The sequence below is a fragment of the Lissotriton helveticus genome, chromosome 8 (assembly GCF_964261635.1).
Source record: "Lissotriton helveticus chromosome 8, aLisHel1.1, whole genome shotgun sequence".
Taxonomy (NCBI): Eukaryota; Metazoa; Chordata; class Amphibia; order Caudata; family Salamandridae; genus Lissotriton; species Lissotriton helveticus.
Genome location: NC_136069.1, coordinates 594,078,767 through 594,104,917, shown reverse-complemented (window position 1 = coordinate 594,104,917; position 26,151 = coordinate 594,078,767).

Sequence of the window (26,151 nt, the reverse complement as noted above, 5' to 3'; positions counted from 1 at the left end):
CTCTGTATGGCTGAAAATGTAACACACTCCACTCAAACATAAAACTGCAGGCATGGAAAACCATGACATTGGGACACACACACTCCTTCGCCCTGGAGACAGCATGTTTTTCAGTGTATGACACAACCCCACACCCTCAGGCATATACTACAGCAGTACAACTACATGTCTGCCCCCTCTGCGCTACACCTCCCTTTACGATGACTTACCACAACATTGGGGGCACCATACAGCCTTGGGTACTGTGCGAGCACCTCATCCACCAGGACCTCTGGCTCCTTGCTTGTGAATGTTCTGGCACGGAGCATCTCTGTCCTTGCCATCCCTGTAGACATGGAACACCTGTGGTGGAAGTGGGTGGTGAGGGGTCCCAGGCAGCAGGCTCTGTAGGCAGCAGCAGGAGAGGGTCCCAGTCAGCAGGCTCTGTAGGAGGCAGCAGGAGAGGGTCCCAGGAAGCAGGCTCTGTAGGCATCAGCAAGAGAGGATCCCAGGCAGCAGGCTCAGTGCGCAGTAGAAATGTGAGGCTCACTCCCACAGATTTATAGCCCCCTGGGGTCGTTTCTTAGGTGCCAAGCTGCAACAATTGGTTGTCCAGGTTTGCCTCTTTCAAAAGCATCCAATGACCGCTTCCGCGGTGGCGGAGCACGCCTTCCGCGATTTTCAAAACTGCATCATGCCACCGCAATCATCACTCCCATTGGCTGTAGGCAATGCTCCATGGTGTTGATGCACCGGAGGGGGCCGGGGTGCGCTACCGTGATGGTGCATCTTTCAAAAGCATCCAATGACCGCCTCCGCGGTGGCGGAGCACACCTTCCGCGATTTTTAAAACTGCATCTTGCCACTGCAATCATCGCTCCCATTGGCTGTAGGCAATGCTCCATCGCGGTAATGCACCACAGGGGCCCGGTGTGCGCTACCGCAATGGTGCATCTTTCAAAAGCATCCAATGACTGCCTTCGTGGTGGCGGAGCATGCCCACCGCCATCTGGGCATGTCTCCATGCCAATGACAACCGCACTTGTGTAAGGGGTGGTGCTGGTGACACACCGCCGGGGCCAGGCAGTAGCTACAGTGAGTAGGGTGGCGGAGCATGCCCACCGCCATCTTCCCATGTCTCCATCCCAATGACTATCACACTTGTGTAAGGGGTGGTGCTGGACACACACCGCTGGGGCCAGGAAGTAGCTACCACGAGTAGGGTGTCAGGGCATGCCCACTGCCATCTTCCCATGTCTCCATGCCAATGACTACGGCACTTGGGTAAGGGGTGGTGCTGGTGACACACCGCCGGGGCCAGGCGGTGGTTACTGCGAGTAGGGTGGCAGAGCATGCCCACCGCCATCTTCCCAAGTCTCCATGCCAATGACTGCTGCACTTGTGTAAGGGGTGGTGCTGGTGACACACTGCCGGGGCCAGGCGGTAGCTACCCCGAGTAGGGTGGCATGCAATGGCGATGTCCATCTGGAAATGTTCAACAGTACACAGTGGCAACATGGTGAAGGGCTCATCATCGTGCACACAATGCCATTATTCAATTGAATCCACAGGTGCCTGCACGTGCCATTGTTGGGTATGTGTGACGTACTTGGTCTGTAGTCCCTGCCATGTCAATTATGCATTTGATGGTTGATGATGCGTGACAGTGTTGAAGTGGACTCAACAATGTGTACACTAATCAATGTGTTGTGGGTCAGTGATGACCGTGGCAAGGCTTGTCTCACTGTATGATGGTGTTACTTACATGTGCTTTTATATCTGCTCATACACATAATTGACAGTTCGCGGACTGCTGTGATCAATGTGTTGTGGATGTGTGCCAAGTATACATGATGCATTGAGGTGTGACAGGTGCAGCAGATGAGTATGAGACAGTCATGTTTATTTTACACACATTGGCTGAATGGTACGCTGCAAGGCGTGCATATGTGAAATGTGGGGTTTAGCATGTGTGCAATCACATTGACCTATGTGTTGTTTGAGGCACTTGTGTATGATAAATAGAGAGGTGTGCCCTCTGTGTGGCTCAAACGTCCACCCATGTAACCTGGTATGTCACTCATTTCTGAGGGCAGTCTTTGTTTTTCTGTGACATCCTTAAGGGGATATGCTGTGGCCATCTCATGATGGTTGTCACTGACGTGTCTATTTTCATCTCAACTAGGAGGAGGCGTAATCTCACACGTCACTTGACACTGCTGGAGGACATGGAGGATGTTGCGATCATTCGCAAATTCCGCCTCAACAGACCTACCCTGAAGACCCTTTGTGATCTGTTGGAGCCCCACCTGCAGCCTTGTCACCACTACCCAACAGCTTTCACACCAACGTACAAAGTGATGGCAGTCCTCCATTTCTTTGCAACTGGTTCCTTCCAGGAGACCGTGGCCAGCGCTGCAGGGATGTCTCAACCCATGTTCAGCCTGGTGCTGAGGGATGTTCTTGCAGCTATGATGATCTATAAGGACAGATACATACATTTCCCAAGGGGAGCAGAATTTGCCAGTGTGAAGGAAGACTTCTATCCGCTTGGGAACATCCCCCATGTTGGTGCCATCGATTGCACACATTTTGGTCTGGTGTCACCACAGGCGAGTGAGCACATTTTTTGCAATCGAAAACATTATCACTCGATCAATTTTCAGGTGGTGTGCCTGGCAGACATGACCATTTTGCATGTGTGTGCCAGATTCCACGGCTCGGCCCATGACTCGTACAGCCTGAGGAACAGCATTGTGCCCCGGATGATGGCAAATCTGCTTCCCGAGCGTGCTTGGATTGTGGCTGAGTATGCCTAGTAATATTGTGTGCTGTGTGTGTGATCTGCTGCCCTCTGCCTGTGCAACATTGCAATGTGTGTTTGTCATTCCTAGGTGACTCTGTATATCCCAGCTATCCATGGCTGCTGAGCCCACTACGTAATCCTAGGACCCCGACTGATATCAGGTACAATGAGGCCCATGGAATGACCCGTTGTGTAATTGAGCGGACCTTTGGCCTGCTCAAGTCAAGATTCCGCTGCCTTGACAGGACTGGCGGTGCACTGTCATATTCACCTGGGAAGGTCTGTAAGATCGTTGTGGCATGCTGTATGCTCCACATCATGGCCATTCACAAGATGAGGACCCAAGGCCACCGCGTGCCCAAGGACCTGAGTCCAGTGATGAGAACAGTGGAGAGGAGGAAGGAGTTGACATGCGTCAACAGCTCATCACCCGCTACTTCACTTGAAGGTGGGCGACGAGGTACAACTTGTACATTGTCTGGTGTGATTGCTGTCGTCGTGAAGGGCTATGTGCGGATGGCACAGACAGGCACATGTAAAGTCACCTGTGTATGCAAATTTGGCAGTGACATTTCATCTGTGAACATATTCAGGACTCAGTTTGTTGACACTTGTTGCACATTGTGTTGGCTGCCTGTTGACTTATGTAACAGCATCCTAGACCCCTCCCAGTCAGGCTTCCGCAGGAACCACAGCACTGAGACCGCCCTCATCGCCGCCACAGACGACATCAGACTCCTACTCGACAACGGCGAGACAGCAGCCCTCATCCTCCTAGACCTCTCCACCGACTTCGACACCGTCTGCCATCACACACTACGCACACACCTCCACGATGCAGGGATCCGCAACAAGGCCCTGGACTGGATCACCTCCTTCCTCTCCGAGAGAACCCAAAGGATACGCCTCCCTCCATACCACTCCGGAATCACCAAGACCATCTGCGGTGTCCCACAAGGAACTTCCCTCAGCCCGACGCTTTTCAACATCTACATGGCACCACTCGCACGCATCACCAAACTACACAAACTCAACATAATCTCCTACACCGACGACACGCAGCTGATCCTCTTCCTCACCAAGGATCCCCTCACCGCCAAAGCCAACCTCCACGGTGGTATGAAGGCCGTCGCCGACTGGATGCAAGAAAGCCGGCTCAAACTGAAAACGGACAAGACAGAGATCCTCATCCTCGGGCCCAACCCCTCAGCATGGGACGACTCCTGGTGGCCTGCATCTCTGGGCAGCCCCCCCACACCTACCAACCATGAACGCAACCTTGGAGTCATCCTCGACCCGAAGCTCAGCATGACCAACCAAGTCAACGCAGTATCCTCTACCTGCTTCCACATCCTCCGCAAGATCTACAGATGGATCCCGACAGACTCACGTAAAACCGTCACCCACGCCCTCATCAGCAGCAGACTCGACTACGTCAACGCCCTCTACGCCGGAACCCTGTCCAATCTCATCAACAGACTTCAAAGAATCCAGAACGCCTCTGCACGCCTGATCCTCGATGTACCGCGCATAGACCACATCTCCCCCCACCTGAGAATCCTGCACTGGCTCCCCATAGACAAGAAAATCAGCTTCAAACTCCTGACCCACACACACAAGCCACTTCACAACACCGGCCCTGCCTACCTCAATGACCGACTCTCATTCTACGTACCCAACAGGAAACTCCACTCCGCCGACCGGTCTCTGGCCGCCGTCCCACGCATCCACAGAACCACTTCCGGAGGCAGGTCCTTCTCCCACTGCGCCGCCAAAACCTGGAACTCCCTCCCCCTCCTCCTACGACAAACTGAAGACCCGCTGACCTTCAGGAGACTACTCAAGACCTGTTTCTTCGACCACTAGCAGCAGCCTTCCTCCCCAGCGCCTTGAGACCCTCGTGGGTATGTAGTGCGCTTTACAAATTCTCTGATTGATTGATTGATTGATGTAGATGGTTAGTTTAGTGTACTGTCTGTGATGCCACACTCACACCAGTGACTGTTGTTCTGTTGTGTCTCCTTAGGTGCCTTGAAATTATCCTGCCCTACATACTGTACATCTTTTGGATACATTATGGACATTTTGAACACCTTAAATATTGCACTAAAGACAAAGCTGACCCAATTGAAGTGTGTAAGGTATTTTATTTACAACGTTGACATGTGAGGGGTACGGGCAAATTTACATGAAGGTGGTGATGGAGCAGTGAGTTGACAGTCATGGTAAATGAGATAACAGAGTAAACACCACATCGATGTGGTGACCCAGTCCAACAGACAGATGCCATTCACAAGGCAGTGTGGGGAAGGACAGTCCAAACAGTCAACAGGTGCCATTCACAAGGCAGTGTGGGGAAGGAGAGTCCAAACAGTCCATGTAGTGGGGAAGAGGGTTGCCATCAGGGCTGGCTCCGTGACTGGCATTTGGCTGGTGCTTTGCCTCCAGAGACTCCCAGGCTCTTCTTTGGACACCCCTTTGGTCGCTTGGTCGGGGGGACCCTGCTGCATGGCCAGCGGTATCTGAGGACTCACCCCTCTTTGTGGCCGCAGGGGAGAATGGTGCACTGTCATCCTGCAGCACAACAGAGAGGGGCGGAGGTGTTGTGTGGGACGCAGGCCTGTCCCTCAGTAACGCCACTTGCTGGCCTATGAGGTTCACCATTTGTCCAAGGCGGGTGTCGATGGCCCTCATCAGCAGGATGAGCTTGCGTAATAGTTCTTCAGACCGGCCACTTTGTCCCTGGACCTGTTCGTATGCCCCGATGACTCTGGTGAAGTGGTCCAGGGATGGTGTCCCATCCTCCTGAGGTCTGGGGGTAACCCTGGCCCTCCCACATGCCCTACTGCCACAGACCTGTTGCCTCGCCACTGTGGGTCCATGCACACTTTCCCTGCCATCCACAGTTGTTGGTGTGGGCTGGGCATCCCCTGGGACAGGGAGGTTGCTACAGGTGGCACTGGTGGTGGTGGTGGCGGTGGTGGCGGTGGTGGTGGCGGTGAAGGCACAGACCGTAACTGCAGGAGTCTGCTGTGCAGTTGTTGTTGCATCAGACGTGGTGGTGGGAAGGATGGGGGCCTGGGACCTGTTGCTCCCTGCCCCACCAGATGGGCCGGCCTGGAGCTCATCGTCCAGAGAACCCTGGGAGTCTACATCTGAGAGTCCATGTACCGGGGTTGGAGACTGGCTCTGCTGGTCATTGTTGTCGTCCTCAGCAGTGAGTTCTTTGTCACCTGTGGATTAGATGGGGAATGGTCAGTGTTGTGCACTGTGCAAGAATTCTGTTAGCTGTGTGTCATCCACTGTCTGTACACTACACAATTGACTGATCTTCACTATTTTCTGTAAGTGCAATCCTGTGCCTCATTACATGGTGCCGAGGTACATAAATCACTCATCCATGTCAGGTATTGATGCATTGCATGCAATTTGTGCTGTGTGTAGTGATGCAGGTCTCCCGCCCACAAACAGCCAGCAAGGGAAGATGGCTACCTACCTGTAAGATGAGGGTGAAGAATGCAATGGCTTTCAGGTGCTCCTGGGTGGTGTGGGAGGAGGGCTCTATGCTACTGGGGTGTGGAACAGGGGGCATGGTGGGAGTAGTAGTACAGGCCTCCCTCCCACATACAGGCCTCACAGGAAAGATGGCTACCTACCTGTAAGGTGAGGGTAAATAATTCAATTGCTTCCAGGTGCTCCTGAGTGGTGTGGGTGGAGTGATCTATGCTGCTGCGGTATGGGACGGGGGCATTGTGTGAGTTGGAGTACAGGCCTCCCTCCCACATACAGGCCTCCCAGTGAAGATGGCTACCTACCTGTTTGTTTGTTTTGTGAACAATGAAATGGCTTCACCGTGCTTGTGGGAGGGAGGGGGTGCTTATTGCTGCTGGTGTCTGGGACAGGGGGCATGGTGGGAGTAGGAGTACAGGCCTCCCTCCCACATACAAGCCTCTTAAGCAAGATGGGTACCTACCTGTAAGGTGAGGGTAAAGAATGCAATGGCTTCCAGGTGCTCCTGGGTGGTGTCGGGGGAGTGCTCCATGCTGCTGGGGTGTGGGACAGGGGGCATGGTGGGAGTTGGAGTACAGGCCTCCCTCCTACATACAGGCCTCCCAGTGAAGATGGCTACCTACCTGTAAGTTTGTTTGGTGTACTGCAATGGATTCAAAGTGTTTGTGGGAGGGAGGGAGTGCTCCATGCTGCTGGGGTGTGGGACAGGGGTCATGGTGGGAGTAGGAGTACAGGCCTCCCTCCCACATACAGGCCTCTCAGTAAAGATGGCTACCAACCTGTAAGTTTGTTTGGTGAACAATGCAATGGCTTCACAGTGCTTGTGGGAGGGAGGGAGTGCTCCATGCTGCCTGGGTGTGGTACGGGGGGCATGGTGGGAGTTGGAGTACAGGCCTCCCTCCCACATACAGGCCTCTGAGTGAAGATGGCTACCTACCTGAAAGGTGAGGTTGAAGAATGAAATGGCTTTCAGGTACTCCTTGGTGGTGTGGGGGGGAGTGCGCCATGCTTCTGGGGTATGGGAAAGGGGGCATGGTGGGAGTTGGAGTACAGGCCTCCCTCCCATATACAGGCCTCAGAGTGAAGATGGCTACCTACCTGTAAGTTTGTTTGGTGAACAATGAAATTGTTTCTCAGTGCTTGTAGGAGGGAGGAAGTGCTCATTGCTGCTGGGGTCTGGGACAGGGGGCATGGTGGGACTAGGAGTACAGGCCTCCCTCCTACATACAGGCCTCTCAAGCAAGATGGGTACCAACCAGTAAGGTGAGGGTAAAGAATGCAATGGCTTCCAGGTGCTCCTGGGTGGTATGGGGGGGAGTGCTCCATGCTGCTGGGGTGTAGGACAGGGGGCATGGTGGGTGTTGGAGTACAGGCCTCCCTTCCATCATACAGGCCACCCAGTGAAGATGGCTACCTACCTGTAAGTTTGTTTGGTGAACTATATAATGGCTTCACAGTGCTTGTGGGAGGAAGGGAGTGCTCCATGCTGCTGGGGTGTGGGACAAGGGGCATGGCCGGAGTAGAAGTACAGGCCTCCCTCCCACATACAGGTCTTCCAAGCAAGATGGCTACCTACCTGTAAGGTGAGGGTGAACAATGCAATGGCTTCCAGGTGCTTCTGGGTGGTGTGGGGGAGGGCCCTATCCTGCTAGGGTGTGGGACAGGGGGCATGGTGGCAGTAGTAGTAGTACAGGGAGACTGTGCTCAAGCTCCCATGGTTATATTGCTAGCTACGTTTAGGGTACATGGGAGTGGGTGTCTGTTGGATCTGTGAGACATGTTTATGTGGGTGTGTGGTGCAAATGGATATGATTTGTCTGGTGTGGTGTGTGTTTTTGTAAGTGCAAAAGAGTACATATCTGTGTGTTGGTTGACATTTGTTTGTACTTACCAGCCTCCACTCCCCCGGATACTCCTGTGAGACTCTCAGGATGCAGTATGGCAAGCTCCTTCTCCTCCCATGGTGTGAATGTTTTCTGTGGGATGGGAGGGCCACTGCCAGTTCGGTTAGCCAGCTCCCAGTTCTTGCTCCACCTCTTTTTGACAACCCTCTTGAGATCATGCCACTGCTTCATGATCTCCTTTTTGGATCACAGGATGGACCCTACTGCATTGACCCTTTATACTATCCTTTCCCACATTTGAGTCCTTGTGGCTAATGGTGCCTGTTGGACCAGGCTACCAAACAGTTGTGATTCCACTCTATCTCATTTACCATGACTGTCAACACACTCTCTGTGAATTTGGGCATTTTCTGTGATGCCATGGTGTGTGGTGTTTAAAGTGTTTGTGGGTGCAGCGGTGTGGGTGGTGGGTGTGGTGTTTTTGTGTGAGGTGTGTTATGTGCTGGGGGATTGTTGGTGCTGGTGTGATGGTAGTGGTGGTGGGTGTGCTGTGTTCTGTTGCCTCTCCTGTCAGATCTGGTGGATGCCCTTCTCTTCTGGATTGTTGCAAAGGATTGTGGTCAGTGAGGGGGCTGGTTTTATACACAGCTGTGCAGGTGTGCCACATGGGATTTTGCTGTCAGGTGTGATTTTGTGGGTTGTCCTGGGAATTGTTTGTTTCTGTTTGGCATATTTCCTTTTCATTTGGCTGTGTTTTTTGTATTTGGGGGGCATGGCTACTTTGGTGTGTGCAATGTTTGGCATTACGGCGGTGTTTTTGCATCGTCCACCATGTTTTTCATGTATTGTCCACTGTGGTGGCTATGCTGCAGCTCTCCTGCTGTCTCTCACATTTCCCGTGCGGAGTCTCCACTATGCTTGCAGCGGGTTGTAGCTTTTCCACTGCATTTCCGACCACCGCGGTCGGTTTTTGGACGTCACCCGCCGCGTCGGGCGGTTTTTGTTAGCCTGCTACTGCTGCAATCGTTATTTTTTTGGGCTGGTGTTCCTAATTTGACGGCCGGTTTCTCCACGGTCCCGGCGGGCGGTTGTTTCCCGCCTCCATGGCGGTCGGGGTGGTTTTCCTCCCATCATCCTAATGGGGCCCTAAGTGTTTACGTGTTGTTTTATGTGGGGGGAGTGTATGAGCTTTTGTTTTGAAACTTTTTATTTTCAGAAGTTATCGTGTCGGAAGGAGTCGTTTATTTTTTTTTTTACAGAAGTGTTTGTTAGTTTTATTGACTAATATATTTCTTACACTTCTTTACATTTTTCGGTTTGCCTGGAGAGTTTTTTACTATTTTATACATTTTCAGGTTTTTTATGGTTTTCCTATGGACCTTTGCAACATGGATTATTTTTTTTTGCTACAGTTGTATTTTTTCATTTTTTGGGGGGGAAAATGTTTTGTATTTATTTGGATTGTGCCAGCAGAACATGGATTTACAGAAATTGGAATAAACTTGGTAAGTTTATTTATTATTATTTATTGTGGGTGGGAAATGTTTTTTAATTGAATTTTATTTTATTATTTTATTGGAATTAATGCTTTAAAGTAGAGTTTTGGCTATCATGTTTAGGTACTCCAGGCCTTTTGTGCTAGAGTACAATTTTACTTGTTGTTCTAGATATCTATACATTTGTTTAGTTTGTTTTGACGTTTTTGGAGTTAGTTGAGTTATGGACTGTTCCATTCGGAACTCTTGATAGCTCTGTTCTTTTTTGCAGGCATGATGTACATTTTTCTAGTGTTGGTCTGGTTCTGCCTGTTGATTGAAGCAATGCATTATGCCATCCTTCTACTGCGTTATTTGTTTTGAATTCCCCATTTAGGGGTCGATTCTGTCTCGGTAGGACAGCCCCCCGAGAGCTGCCCGTAGCCTTACCTTACGGCCAAATCGTACCAGGAGCGGGACCGTCCGGGCGAGGAAGTACGATGCGGAAATGTATCAAATTCCCTACTGACACGTACGCTCCGACTCCATCCACATTTCCCGTACGAGCCTGATCCGTAAACACACAATTCGCGTCACACAGCACCATAAACACTGCAATTTTCGGCCGGTCAAGTACAATGCCTACTTCCTACGAGCTGGACGGGTCACCACGTACAGCATGTTACAACATCCGGTAAAGCTGCATATTAGGTACGATTTGTGCCAGAACCCAATCCACGGCTACGAGACGGACCAGCTAGCAACCGGTATAAGATGGAGCAACATGCAGCGTGTACGAGATGAACGCATCATGAATTCCATCGCGCAGGTCATACCAGTACTGTACATCTATGACCGAATCAGGAACAGACACGGACGATGCAGACGGTAAGTTGGACACCCACCCTACAACAAAACAACACATACCTGCCAAATGTCACACACACCCAGGGGGTCCAGACTCTTCCCACTAGCAACAGTCCACCATAGGGGTTGCATGGCTATCACCACTGCCCCCGCACTCATAGGGGCATGTTGGCCACCAATACTGCCACCCCCACTCATATGTGTCATGTTGCCTATCACTACTGCCACCCCCACTCATAGGTGCATGTTGCCCACCACTATTGCCACACCCACCCACATGTGTCATGTTGCCTATCACTACTGCCCCCCACTCATAGGGGCATGTTGCCCACCCCCACTTCTACCCCCACCCATAGGGGCATGTTGCCCACCCCCACTGCCACCCCCACCCATAGGGGCATGGTGCCCACCACTACTGCCACCCCCACTCTTAGGGGCATGTTGCCCACCACTACTGCCACCCCACCCATATGTGTCATGTTGCCTATCACTACTGCCACCCCCACTCATAGGGGCATGTTGCCTATCACTACTACCACCACCACTCATAGGGGCATGTTGCCCACCACTACTGCCACCCCACCCATATGTGTCATGTTGCCTATTACTACTGCCCCCCACTCATAGGGGCATGTTTCCCACCACCACCGCCACCTCCACCCATACGGGCATGGTGGCCACCACTACTGCCACCCCCACTCATAGGGGCATGTTGCCCACCACTACTGCCACGCCACTCTTAGGGGCATGTTGCCCACCACTACTGCCACTCCCACCCATATTTGTCATGTTGCCTACCACTACTGCCACCCCCACTCATAGGGGCATGTTGCCTATTACTACTACCACCCCACTCATAGGGGCATGTTGTCCACCAGCACTGTCACCTTCACCCATATGTGTCATGTTGTCTATCACTACTGCCCCCCACTCATAGGGTAATGTTGCCTACCACTACTGCAACCCACACTCATAGGGGCATGTTGCCAGACACTACTGCTACTGCCACCCATATGTGTCATGTTGCCTATCACTACTACCACCCCCACTAATAGGGGCATGTTGCCGACCACTACTGCCACCCCCACTCTTAGGGGCATGTTGCCCACCACTACTGCCACCCCCACCCATATGTGTCATGTTGCCTATCACTACTACCACCCCCACACATAGGCGTATGTTACCTATCACCACTGCCCCCCCACTCATAGGGGCATGTTGCCTACCACCACTGCCACCCCACCCATGCCTGTCATGTTCGCCACCACCACTGCCACCCTCACCCATATGTGTCATGTTGGCCACCACTACTGCCACCCCCACTCATAGGGGCATCTTACCCACCATTACTGCCACCCCCACCCATATGTGTCATGTTGCCTATCACTACTGCCCCCCACTCATAGGGGCATGTTGCCCACCACTACTGCCACCCCCACTCATAGGGGCATGTTCCCCACCACCACTGCCACCCACACCCATATGTGTCATGTTGTCTATCACCACTGCCCCCCACTTATAAGTGCATGTTGCCCACCACTACTGCCACCCTCACTCATCGGGGCATGTTGCCACCACTCCTGCCACCCCCACCCATATGTGTCATGTTGCCTATCACTGAAAACCAACAAAAGAGTGACAAAATCATTAAATATAGATCAAAAGCAGTAGAGCAATTCCTACCACCTGAGAAAGAAGAATGGATAGGAAACAGGGAAACATTAGGTAATGCAGTTATAGGGTGGTAAAAAAAGGGAACCCTCAGGCTCCAACTGAAAGTCGGATGCCAGTTGTCTTCATTGGGTTCTTAGAGAAAATGTGATATAATAACCACAAGTGCTAGAAAAAGTGAATCTTAAAAAGAGTGTGGACTACTCCCAAGATCAGAAAATTATTTTAATAGAGGGGTAGTTCTATCACTACTGCCACCACCACTCATAGGGGCATGTTGCCTATCACTATTGCCACCCCCACTCATAGGGGCATGGTGCCTACCACTACTGCCACCCCCACCCATATCTGTCATGTTGCCTATCAATACTGCCACCCCCACTCATAGGGGCATGTTGCCGACCACTACTGCCACCCCCACTCATAGGGGCATGCTGCCCATCACCACTGCCACCCTCACCAATATGTGTCATGTTTTGCACCACCACCACTACGACCCCCACTCATAGGGGCATGTTGCCCATCACCACTGCCACCCCCACCCATATGTGTCATGTTCCCCACCACTACTGCCACCCCCACTCATAGGGGCATGTTGCCCATCACCACTGCCACCCCCAAGCATAGGGACATGTTGCACACCACTACTGCCACCCCCACCCATATGTGTCATGTTGCCTATCACTAATGCCACCCCCACTCATAGGGGGCTGTGTGGCTATCAATATCAACACCCCCACCCATAGGATGGGTGATGTGCCACACATCCATCATACATCAACCTCAGGTATGTCAGTAAAATACATCCCCCTATCATCATGACAAAAGTGTGTAGTCTTTGACAAATACCCCCAACTGTGAATATGAGGTAGAACATACGATGTAACTTCCATCACATGTGTGACCAAGTACTGAGTGTGGATTACACAAGTCAAGCATCACAATAGCATTGTGTCAATGTGCTCTGACTCCCCATCACTGTGTAGATCCAATGTAAATTGTGTTGTTCAAAACTGCAGGAAAAGTTGATCATTGTGGTAATGGGGCCAAACACCCCATCATCACAGTGACCTAAAGGTAAGTGTCATCCTGATAAAAGCAGCAAATGCCAAACAGCATGTATGATTCCTGGTCTCAACACATGAAACCCTTTTGTGGCAAGTAGTGGTTGTGTCACATACCCACAGAGATGTGATGAGGCAAACAGTGCAGTGAAAATAAAACATACTCTCGGCCATGTGCAGACAAGCACCACATATGCATACAGTGTACAATGACACAAAAGCAGAAGTGACCATCATAATGCACACACACATCTCGAATATAGACACACAAAGCAATACATCCTGTGTAGACTATAGGTGTCAGGTCACAAAATCCCATTCTATTTCAGCAATGGGACATAACAACCAGGATCAATGTGCAGAATGATGAGATATGACTCACAGGGACAGCAGGGAAAATCACCCAAACAACACCCAGACAATTGCCCACAACAGCAATACCAATGCACTGGTACAAATTCACAAACAGGCAACCTCACACTGCATATCTCACACAACATGTTTATGTGTGTCTCAGAATCCCCAGGCAACTACACAACACATGAGGGGGGCTGAACCAGTTGAAGTTAGGTAATATATCCTACATCAATTCGAATAATGACATTGTCCCATAAACAGAAGTTATTGAAAAAACATTGTCTTTTTTTATTTACACAATTTTCTGAACATTACAACACAATCTCATGATCGTGATACTCCTATTTTTATGAATATTCTATATACACATATTTATAATATATACACAAGCCCCCAGAAAGCAAAGCGTTCACACTTACCAGCCCAATCAAAACAATCATACAACTCATCCGGCCAACCAGTCTCGCCAATCTTGCAACCTCAACACATGAATCAAAAAACGGAAATATAAGGACTTCACTAAACATGTAATATATATACACAAACAAAAACAGAAGAACACATCAAAAGTAAGCCATCAACTGTGCACCCCTTAGTGGGCAATCAGGCATTGTAAGATGAGAGGGATCCCAACAGACACATGTGACACAATCTGGAATGAACAGTAACTAAAACAGCAAGAGACAGACCCACAACAGCACTAACACCAAGGACCATACATTGGGGTGACACAAGCGTGCATGAAAGGTCCACTGTGATGCCAAAGGGAGATGTTGTTAAAACTGGGGAAACTCAGACATGTGTCCTGTGCCACAAACGTATATCACACCTACACAAACACAAATCACTCAGCATGGCCTGTTAACTAGGGACAAAAGGGAGGTAGCGGCCCAGCCATGCAAATATTCATATCTGTCTACCCTCAACACCACACACCCTGAAATGCACCGATGTGCATCAGTGAAGCCCACATGGACTGTTAACATTGCACAGGCACCCTTGATAAACACAGTAATGTTGGGAGGATCTAAGGTGCACAAACTCATCACACAAGGATATTCTACAACCAAGGTGAATGACAGACATACTGCACAGTATGTGGTACATGGCCATGATGTCAAATCTCCAGTAACCTTTGGAATCCCTGCCACAGTCCCAAGACAATGCATAGGCCACATGCTGAAACCACAAGGCACACATGCTGAAACCTGCCAACATTGCACTTCTGAGCCTGATGAGTGGGAGCAGTCACACACATACACATGTCTCAATCATTGAAAGGTACCACCTATGGACATCTACATGATATTGTGAACAAACAAGTGCCCTGGGGAGCCCTGACTGTGTACCATCTGCGTATGACTACATCATCACCACTCAGAACTGACAAATCATAATGATGACACACATATGAACACTAGTGTCTCCTGCACCCACATATCTGGAAGCCACGGACAAAGATGTGTGATGAACATAGGACAACTCAGCAAGCATCACCAACACAAACATATTAAGGGAACATAGCCTATGTAGAAAAAGGGATGGGAACACACACAGACATGACCACACAACACACCATGGGCCCATGCAATATCACGGAACAACACACTAACTTGAGGGGACTCAACTCCTGTGGAAGCACAGCTGTGCAAAACACAGTTCCAGCAGGTCACAGTCATGTCAGCACAACACTTGTCAACATTCATATACCACCCATTGTAGGCACTAGTCACAACAGCCTGGGTACGGTAGTGCCCCTAAGTCATCTGCACATACTCAATACATATGTCTTGCTAGTTGCACAGAGGACACAGTTGACTCCTACACCAAGGATGCCCACACCTGCATGTCCAGTGGAGATGGGCCCACAGTCAGAGAAATAGACAAATTGGACAATGGGAAGCACATCATATGTGCATGGGTGCAAGCCACAGATGTGACGATGCAAATGAAATGTTGACATCACTGTGCAAAATTACTTAATCATGACACACCCAGTTAGCTGCAAAGGATGACATGGATACCAAACAGAACAAGATACATATCTCATGGACCACATGGAGTACATCACATCAACACCTCAGTATTAAACATTGGAAATCCAGCATCATAACAGCAAGGTCAAGGCAAACATCATCAACATAATGTACATCAAAATCAAATTCACTAGGATAACGAAAAAGGCTTTATTCAGCAAATTGAAAAGCTGTAACTGAAAGTCCATAATGAAATAAAGGCCAATGTCCAGTCCATATAGAAAGTCCAAATTGGGTGTGATTGACACCTATCACCTGTTGCTTGCCTGCACTGTGAATGACAGGGGACATCCACTCTGAGGGGCATACATGGGGGGATGCCAGGCACAGCAGGGACAGGATCAGGGCTCAGCAGAAGGATGCAGTGAAGGGTACTGGGTGCAGGAGAGTAACTGGCAACTGCAGTGGAGGTGTCGTTCATGGTGTGTGCCGTCAAAACTGTGGGGCACAAGTCTGATGGGGTAGGTACCAGAACAACTGCAGTGGGCAGGTCAGATGTAGTAGGCTGGGTCCCCACTGCAGTGCCCAAGTTAGACTGGGTGGACGTGGACTCCACTGGAGTGCCTAACTCCATGGGATCGGAATGGGGTTCAGGTGAGGTTTGCTGGACAGAGGGGGGCCATGGTCCCCACACCAGTTGCACAAACAGTCTGACCGGGGGTGGTTGTGGTAGAAGAGCAAGTGGTAGGGGGGAGGGCCTGAGCATTTTGGGGATGATGTACCTGTGGGTGGGGGAACCTGGGCAGGGTGTGGCAGGGGAACCTGTGGAGTGCTGACCTGGGGGATGGAGGAAGGAGACTGTGCAGTGGAGCTGTGGGGTGGGGTGGGGTCTTGCTCTTCCGGGTACGGGGGACTTGCGGGTGGGGGCCTCAGTCTGCCTCCCCCTAGGAAGGGTGTCCGGGTGTGAGGGGCACTCCCCTCTGTGTGTGGGGACTTACTCTTCCCCCTGTAATCTGGTTGTGCTGGATCGGTGGAGAAGAGGCCAAGGTCACACAGGAAGAGCTTCTTTGGAGATGGGGTTGCAAGTGAGGCAAGGGAAGGGCTCATGGAGGTAGAGGGATCGTTGGACTTCGGAGTGGTTGTGGATACCTGTGTGTGTTTGCAAACCATCCCCTGTGAGTGTGGTATCAGTCCCCTGACTTTGCTTGCGTGCACGTTTGGACTTTGTTTTGGGTGTTTGTGTGCTGCTCGTGTCTGTGTGTTTGGGTGACTGTGCTGGTGTGTGTGTGCTTGGGACAGGTAGGGTGCTAGGAATTGTGGATGGGGCAGAGGCAGGAAGGGTAAGGGACTGTTCGAGGAAGGAACACTGCTGCCATCAGGGAGGAGGCCATGGACTGATTGGTCCTCTGTAGGGCAGACATGCCCGATGAGATGCCCTCCATGAACGACACCAGTTGTGTCAACAGACTGGTGTGTGCATGGAGGACACTCATTAATGATGTCTGCCCTACATGGATCTGTTTAAGCAAGTCCACAGACTCCACACTGAGGGTAACAGGGGACACAGGGGCAGGGGGTGCAGTTCCTGCCATGAAGGAGACATGCTCCTGAACACGGGAGCCGCCACGGACCTCTGGAATGGGAGCCGATGGGAGGGTGGTGGTGGTGGCAGGAACAGACTCACTAGCTGGGGTTTGCTGGCTGCTGCCACCTGCCCCCACAAGGGAGTCATCCTCTGAGCTGCTGTGGTCCTCAGCTGAGGTGTATGGTGCTGAGGACTCCTCGGTGTGGCTCCCCTCACCCTCTGTGCCACTGGGTCCCTCCAACTCCTTGGTTGCTGGCCCAGTCTGGCTCTGCGGCTCATTCTATTCCGTGGCGCTGTCCCCTCCTGTACCCGTGGATTTATCTGGATAGAATTAGGAAAACTAGACCCACATTAGTCCCCTGCACTGACTGCACACAACACAGTGATTACAAAACATCACAGGGCAAGCCTTGGCATCGTCTGGTGAGCATTGTTCAAAATGCCCACACTGGTTTACATAGGGCAATTGCCAGTCTGAGCATCAACCATGACACCCATATCCCTCCTGGACTTGCACCCATATGTCTGTTGCATTTTGGCTGCAAATACCCCAATGTGCACACATGCACCACCTACATAGTTGTTGGACATGCAAGTGAACATGTAGAAGTTTGTTACTATAAACACACATCACATCTCATGCCACTCACTCAGTACAGGTATCAGGATAGATGGACACCCAGAGTCTCATTTCACATGCTTGTGATGCCTTGCAGCACCACACACAATGATGGCCTCACGTCCTGATAGTCAATGCCACAATGGGGTGCATGGAGCACTTTTGACTCCAATGCAGGATCCCCCTTAGCAAGTTCAATGCCCTGGCACAGGCATGCATGGTAAGTCAGTCATCACTGCCACATGTCATAGGAGCAGGGCATCTGGACAACAACAGTCTGCACTGTGTCACAATCATAGGTCATGGCCAAGGTAAACTCTGCAGCTGACAAGTGCACTTGTCCGCCCCTGCCAGAAACATATTCTGGAGGATGTATGATGTTACAACGCATACTTTTACAACGCCTACCATTACAACGCAGTTTTTACAACGCAGGATCCATTACAACGAAGTACCATTACAACGCATGTATTTACAACGAAAATACCTTTACAACGCATACCATTACAACGTAAATATTGGTAATTTTATAATATTTTTTTAAATGTAAATTAATTAAAATTAATATAATTTAATTTAATTTAATTAATTTTATTTAATGTAATTAATTTTATTTAATTTAATCAATTTAATTTAATGTAATTTAAATGTATTTGTATTTATTTTTTACCCTGTATATAAATAATACATTATATTTAATAAATAATATAATAATAAAAAAATACCCCTTTACCCAAAAACCCAAAACTGACCCTGAACCCTAAAAATACCCCTTTACCCAAAAACCCAAAACTGACCCTGAACCCTAAAAATACCCCTTTACCCAAAAACCCAAAACTGACATTGAACCCTAAAAATACCCCTTTACCCAAAAACCCAAAACTGACCCTGAACCCTAAAAATACCCCTTTACCCAAAAACTGAAAACTGACCCTGAACCCTAAAAATACCCCTGTACCCAAAAACTAAAAACTGACCCTGAACCCTAAAAATACCCCTTTACCCAAAAACTGAAAACTGACCCTGAACCCTAAAAATACCCCTTTACCCAAAAACTGAAAACTGACCCTGAACCCTAAAAATACCCCTTTACCCACAAACTGAAAACTGACCCTGAGCCCTAAAAATACCCCTTTACCCAAAAACTGAAAACTGACCCTGAACCCTAAAAATACCCCTTTACCCAAAAACTGAAAACTGACCCTGAACCCTAAAAATACCCCTTTACCCAAAAACTGAAAACTGACCCTGAACCCTAAAAATACCCCTTAAAAAAACCCAAACATATAAAATTTAAAATATAATTATATACTTACCAATACTTACGTTGTAATGGTATGCGTTGTAAAGGTACCTGCGTTGTAAAAACATGCGTTGTAAATACATGCGTTGTAATAGTTTATGCGTTGTAAAAATTTCGTTGTAATGGTAGTTCGTTGTAAAAGTTGCGTTGTAAAGGTTGTTTCCCATTCTGGACTATGATGATCCCACATCACAAAAATCAGACATATGAGTGACTGCAAACACAACTACCTGAACATGAGCACCTCACAGTCTGCTGCAAATGAGACACATCTGCCTGAAATTCACTGTTGCATGCAGGATTGTGCACAGTCAAGTGATCACAGGCCTATATTGTGCACAGGTATTGTCTCCTATAGTCACATCTCAGATGTCCTGCTGACCCTACAAATTATGGACACACCAGTTGTCCCAAAAAGGAATCCACACCACAATGACATGGAGTCAGACTCCTGATGGCACATTTTACTAAGCACAATCATTTTGTTGATACACAGGAGTGTGAGTACAGAGTCTCCCAATGCCCTGGAGTGGGCATGACTGCCTAGGTAAACCGGAAACAGCGTATAGGCCTTGACAGTAGGCAGGTGTCTGGGCAAGTGTGACACACTTGATATACGTACTCCTGAGGCCAATAAATGGACTCACCTGCTGCATGGGTGTGTTTTAAATACCCCAGACACACCATAGTCCCAGTAACATATTGTTAGAAACGGGATCCCTGGCTGGCCAGGGGTCGCGCAAAGGTCAGTCAGAGACCACCACTCTAAGTCAGGGCAAGGGAGTTACACACCAAGATAACCCCTGCTCACCCTCTAGGTAACGTGACGCGAGCAGCAAGGCTAATCTCGGAGGCGATGTGTAAAGCGTTTGCACGCGCACCCAGCAACAACACCCAAGGCCCACCACAAAGGAAACTCCACACAAGGTTATATAAAAAATAGCCTTTGTATTATAGCAAAAACACAGTAGATAACACCACACACTTTACAATGTGCCAACAGGCATGGGCAGAATTTACAGGGGATTATTTACAGGACAGGGCCATATGGACCACTGTCAGGGGTATGCACTTTCAGAACTAGAATATTGTTAGAAATAGCACGTTTTAGATCATAGAATAATAATCACTGTAGCACAAAAATAGCATTTGTAACACACAACCAGTATTCACTGGTGAAAGGGTAAATACCTCCTACGCAACCCTAACCACTGTAGGAAAATCACGCAGGGAACTAGGACCTAATTAGCAGGACCTATAAAGGGAAAATCAATCACCTAAGCATAAAACACATAGCAGGTGCAGGTAATAACAATTGCGCAAAGACCACATTAGCAGATAAATCATAAATTGCGCAAGGTGCACATGGCACAACACTAGAACTGTCCCCCAGGCCAACTGGCCTCGCAGGGGCTGAGATGCCCTTAGTCCAAATGTCAGGGTAGGCTGCGCAGGCAGCCAAGAACACAAGCCTAAACGTGGCAACTGCCCACGAAGTGCTGGGCAGTTGAAAATACTGATGGGGCCAACGTTGGAGCCTCGTGGGCTCAAGAACAATCGAATGGCACTCAAGAGCCTCCCAGGGCTCGTAAGACAAATGTGGGCTGTGAGCCTCTCTGGGCTCTTGAACAAAGAACTGGCATTCAAGCCTCTCTGGGCTCGTAAAACAACTGCGGGCGTGGAGCCTCGTGGGCTCGAAAACAGGAATGCCCCTGAGCCCCTCTGGCTCTCAATAACAAAGAACTGCCCCCTCATGCCTCTCGAGACTCGTAAACAAATATGGGCCTGGAGCCTCTCAGGGCTAAATGACAAATGTGCCCCTGAAGTTGGAGCGTCGGGGCCCTAAAGAAATGCGGCCATCGGTGGAGTCCCCCCTCTGGGGACTCAAAGCACAAGATGCCCCCGACAGAGACGCGACCCGGGGCACGCCCGCACTCACCAGATACTTCGGGAGGCGGCGTCTCCTCGCGGCGTAGGCTCTTCTCTGCTGGGCTTCTCCGGCTGCTGGCAGAGGTCCGGGGCTCTCCTCTCACTCAGGAGCCTCGGCAGGACACGGCAGGCTGCTTCCTGCTTCTCCGGCCTCCCCTCAGCCAATCCGAGCGCGGCGCTGGTGCTGGGACCAATCCCAGCGCGGCGCTGTTCGTGACGCTGCGGGCAGGCTTCTCAGGGCCTGGGGAGACTCGGGCTTGCGGCGGTGATCTCCTGGGCAAACGAGGGGTAGGCTCCCTCTTGATTAAATGATAAACTGGGGTTGGCACACGGCACAGCGCGGCGTGGGCAGCCGCGAAAGGGAAATAAAATCGCTACCCAGCGCTTAGGGGAAAGAAAAAGCGCTCTTAAGCGCTAAAGGCAATTCACAGCGCTCCCAAGCGCTAAAGGACAATCAGAGCGCTTCCAGGCGCTAGAAGCAGAGTACAGCGCTCCCAGGCGCTATAAGCAAAGTACAGCTCCAGCAAGGTTCTGGAGGCAGGCAGGGGGGGCAAGGCTGGGCCAAGAGCCAGCTCACTGGGCCTCCAGGCAGGGAGGCACTCCAAGTGGCGGTCCTCCTGGCCCCAGCAACAGCAGCAGCCCCCTCTGGTAGGATCCTGGAAGAGAACCACTTGTAAGGGGACACAGCCCCTTCTTATACTGTAAAATCCTTTGTCTCAGGGTGCAGGGTGGGGGAAAAACCAGTCGCAGCTGGTTTTGGAGCACCCTTGATGGGCTCAGCCCCTCACTCTATTCACTAGGAAGGCTAGGGTCATTAGACACACCCCAGGGGGCGGAGCCAGCATTGTGTGGGGAAAGCCCAGCCCTATTCAGGAACCAGTACAAAAGGGGGTGGTAATGGACAGAGCATCTGAACCAATCAAACACTCACACCCAGTCAAAAGATCTGGGTTTAATCCATCACCGTTCTTTAGCCCACTCTGCCACCCCAGTTCAGACATGCTAAATGCAAATCAGTCTGACCCTGTGCCTCATGGGAACAGTCCAGCCCGAACTGCCAAGCCATGCCTTCCCTGGACCGGAAACAAGCTTCCGAGGACCGGTTTCTGGCATTACAGCCGTCTTCAGCCCGGCTTGCTTGAATCCAGTGGCAAAGTGAGCAAGGGACTCACGTCTGAGCATACCCTGCCACACTCATGGCGGCCAAAAGCGGTACAAAAGGGGGTGGTAATGGACGGAGCATCTGAACCAATCAAACACTCACACCCAGTCAAAAGATCTGGGTTTAATCCATCACCGTTCTTTAGCCCACTCTGCCACCCCAGTTCAGACATGCTATATGCAAATCAGTCTGACCCTGTGCCTCATGGGAACAGTCCAGCCCGAACTGCCAAGCCATGCCTTCCCTGGACCGGAAACAAGCTTCCGAGGACCGGTTTCTGGCATTACAGCCGTCTTCAGCCCGGCTTGCTTGAATCCAGTGGCAAAGTGAGCAAGGGACTCACGTCTGAGCATACCCTGCCACACTCATGGCGGCCAAAAGCGGTACAAAAGGGGGTGGTAATGGACGGAGCATCTGAACCAATCAAACACTCCCACCCAGTCAAAAGATCTGGGTTTAATCCATCACCGTTCTTTAGCCCACTCTGCCACCCCAGTTCAGACATGCTATATGCAAATCAGTCTGACCCTGTGCCTCATGGGAACAGTCCAGCCCGAACTGCCAAGCCATGCCTTCCCTGGACCGGAAACAAGCTTCCGAGGACCGGTTTCTGGCATTACAGCCGTCTTCAGCCCGGCTTGCTTGAATCCAGTGGCAAAGTGAGCAAGGGACTCACGTCTGAGCATACCCTGCCACACTCATGGCGGCCAAAAGCGGTACAAAAGGGGGTGGTAATGGACGGAGCATCTGAACCAATCAAACACTCACACCCAGTCAAAAGATCTGGGTTTAATCCATCACCGTTCCTTAGCCCACTCTGCCACCCCAGTTCAGACATGCTATATGCAAATCAGTCTGACCCTGTGCCTCATGGGAACAGTCCAGCCCGAACTGCCAAGCCATGCCTTCCCTGGACCGGAAACAAGCTTCCGAGGACCGGTTTCTGGCATTACAGCCGTCTTCAGCCCGGCTTGCTTGAATCCAGTGGCAAAGTGAGCAAGGGACTCACGTCTGAGCATACCCTGCCACACTCATGGCGGCCAAAAGCGGTACAAAAGGGGGTGGTAATGGACGGAGCATCTGAACCAATCAAACACTCCCACCCAGTCAAAAGATCTGGGTTTAATCCATCACTGTTCTTTAGCCCACTCTGCCACCCCAGTTCAGACATGCTATATGCAAATCAGTCTGACCCTGTGCCTCATGGGAACAGTCCAGCCCGAACTGCCAAGCCATGCCTTCCCTGGACCGGAAACAAGCTTCCGAGGACCGGTTTCTGGCATTACAGCCGTCTTCAGCCCGGCTTGCTTGAATCCAGTGGCAAAGTGAGCAAGGGACTCACGTCTGAGCATACCCTGCCACACTCATGGCGGCCAAAAGCGGTACAAAAGGGGGTGGTAATGGACGGAGCATCTGAACCAATCAAACACTCACACCCAGTCAAAAGATCTGGGTTTAATCCATCACCGTTCATTAGCCCACTCTGCCACCCCAGTTCAGACATGCTATATGCAAATCAGTCTGACCCTGTGCCTCATGGGAACAGTTCAGCCCGAACTGCCAAGCCATGCCTTCCCTGGACCGGAAACAAGCTTCCGAGGACCGGTTTCTGGCATTACAGCCGTCTTCAGCCCGGCTTGCTTGAATCCAGTGGCAAAGTGAGCAAGGGACTCACGTCTGAGCATACCCTGCCACACTCATGGCGGCCAAAAGCGGTACAAAAGGGGGTGGTAATGGACGGAGCATCTGAACCAATCAAACACTCACACCCAGTCAAAAGATCTGGGTTTAATCCATCACCGTTCTTTAGCCCACTCTGCCACCCCAGTTCAGACATGCTATATGCAAATCAGTCTGACCCTGTGCCTCATGGGAACAGTCCAGCCCGAACTGCCAAGCCATGCCTTCCCTGGACCGGAAACAAGCTTCCGAGGACCGTTTCTGGCATTACAGCCGTCTTCAGCCCGGCTTGCTTGAATCCAGTGGCAAAGTGAGCAAGGGACTCACGTCTGAGCATACCCTGCCACACTCATGGCGGCCAAAAGCGGTACAAAAGGGGGTGGTAATGGACGGAGCATCTGAACCAATCAAACACTCACACCCAGTCAAAAGATCTGGGTTTAATCCATCACCGTTCTTTAGCCCACTCTGCCACCCCAGTTCAGACATGCTATATGCAAATCAGTCTGACCCTGTGCCTCATGGGAACAGTCCAGCCCGAATTGCCAAGCCATGCCTTCCCTGGACCGGAAACAAGCTTCCGAGGACCGGTTTCTGGCATTACAGCCGTCTTCAGCCCGGCTTGCTTGAATCCAGTGGCAAAGTGAGCAAGGGACTCACGTCTGAGCATACCCTGCCACACTCATGGCGGCCAACAGCGGTACAAAAGGGGGTGGTAATGGACGGAGCATCTGAACCAATCAAACACTCACACCCAGTCAAAAGATCTGGGTTTAATCCATCACCGTTCTTTAGCCCACTCTGCCACCCCAGTTCAGACATGCTATATGCAAATCAGTCTGACCCTGTGCCTCATGGGAACAGTCCAGCCCGAACTGCCAAGCCATGCCTTTCCTGGACCGGAAACAAGCTTCCGAGGACCGGTTTCTGGCATTACAGCCGTCTTCAGCCCGGCTTGCTTGAATCCAGTGGCAAAGTGAGCAAGGGACTCACGTCTGAGCATACCGTGCCACACTCATGGCGGCCAAAAGCGGTACAAAAGGGGGTGGTAATGGACGGAGCATCTGAACCAATCAAACACTCACACCCAGTCAAAAGATCTGGGTTTAATCCATCACCGTTCTTTAGCCCACTCTGCCACCCCAGTTCAGACATGCTATATGCAAATCAGTCTGACCCTGTGCCTCATGGGAACAGTCCAGCCCGAACTGCCAAGCCATGCCTTCCCTGGACCGGAAACAAGCTTCCGAGGACCGGTTTCTGGCATTACAGCCGTCTTCAGCCCGGCTTGCTTGAATCCAGTGGCAAAGTGAGCAAGGGACTCACGTCTGAGCATACCCTGCCACACTCATGGCGGCCAAAAGCGGTACAAAAGGGGGTGGTAATGGACGGAGCATCTGAACCAATCAAACACTCACACCCAGTCAAAAGATCTGGGTTTAATCCATCACCGTTCTTTAGCCCACTCTGCCACCCCAGTTCAGACATGCTATATGCAAATCAGTGTGACCCTGTGCCTCATGGGAACAGTCCAGCCCGAACTGCCAAGCCATGCCTTCCCTGGACCGGAAACAAGCTTCCGAGGACCGGTTTCTGGCATTACAGCCGTCTTCAGCCCGGCTTGCTTGAATCCAGTGGCAAAGTGAGCAAGGGACTCACGTCTGAGCATACCCTGCCACACTCATGGCGGCCAAAAGCGGTACAAAAGGGGGTGGTAATGGACGGAGCATCTGAACCAATCAAACACTCACACCCAGTCAAAAGATCTGGGTTTAATCCATCACCGTTCTTTAGCCCACTCTGCCACCCCAGTTCAGACATGCTATATGCAAATCAGTCTGACCCTGTGCCTCATGGGAACAGTCCAGCCCGAACTGCCAAGCCATGCCTTCCCTGGACCGGAAACAAGCTTCCGAGGACCGGTTTCTGGCATTCCAGCCGTCTTCAGCCCGGGTTGCTTGAATCCAGTGGCAAAGTGAGCAAGGGACTCACGTCTGAGCATACCCTGCCACACTTATGGCGGCCAAAGCGGTACAAAAGGGGTGGTGATGGACGGAGCATCTGAACCAATCAAACACTCACACCCAGTCAAAAGATCTGGGTTTGATCCATCACCGTTCTTTAGCCCACTCTGCCACCCCAGTTCAGACATGGCCATATGCAAATCAGTCTGACCCTGTGCCTCATGGGAACAGTCCAGCCCGAACTGCCAAGCCATGCCTTTCCATCACCACCCCCTTTTGTGCCGCTTTTGGCCACCAAAAGTGTGGCAGGGTATGCTCAGACGTTAGTCCCTTGCTCACTTTGCCACTGGATTCGAGCAA